The following is a 609-nucleotide window of genomic DNA, read 5'->3' as shown; positions in this document are numbered from 1 at the left end:
GGGCCTGAAAGTCTTGTGTGTCTGGCGTTGGGTTTTGACTTGAAGGTTTTTGTATTGACTTGAGGAGAATCTGTAGCACTGTGGTAACTGGCAGCACAGAAATACACACCACTGTCATTCAGTGAAACATTAGAAATGGTGAGGTTTGAGTGTTTGCGGCCGTCTCCTTTAAAGCTGATTTTCCCCTTCACGTCGTCCTCAGGGTTTGTGTGTCCCAGATTTTGGTTTCCCAGGAACTTTAACTTGTGTTTGTCTTGTTTGTACCAGAGAATCTGATCATAATTTGTTATGCTGTGTGCACAGTTGATCTCACTGTCAACAGATTGACCAGTTCTCTTTATGATGAACAGAGGTGTTTGGTCGACACGTTTGGTGTCAGAGGCTCCTGCTGTAAAAAGAACAGATTTTAAAGACTGAAATTATGAACTCTGCATCGTCTTGTATATTTGTGTATTTTTTTTTCTCACCTTTATCTCCTAGTAACTGAAGAACACAAAATACAAAGCCCATGAAGATCATGTTAAAGAAGTTAAGGTGTGAGACTCCACTATCAGCTTTCCTTTCAGGTCCTGTTGATCCAGCGCCTGTGGATGAGAGTGTGTCTCTATC

This window comes from Seriola lalandi, unplaced genomic scaffold, assembly GCF_002814215.2.
Source record: "Seriola lalandi dorsalis isolate HSWRI2012SDOR001 ecotype SW California unplaced genomic scaffold, Sedor1 jcf7180002054976, whole genome shotgun sequence".
NCBI classification, from domain to species: Eukaryota; Metazoa; Chordata; class Actinopteri; order Carangiformes; family Carangidae; genus Seriola; species Seriola lalandi.
Note: the sequence above shows the minus strand (reverse complement) of the source record.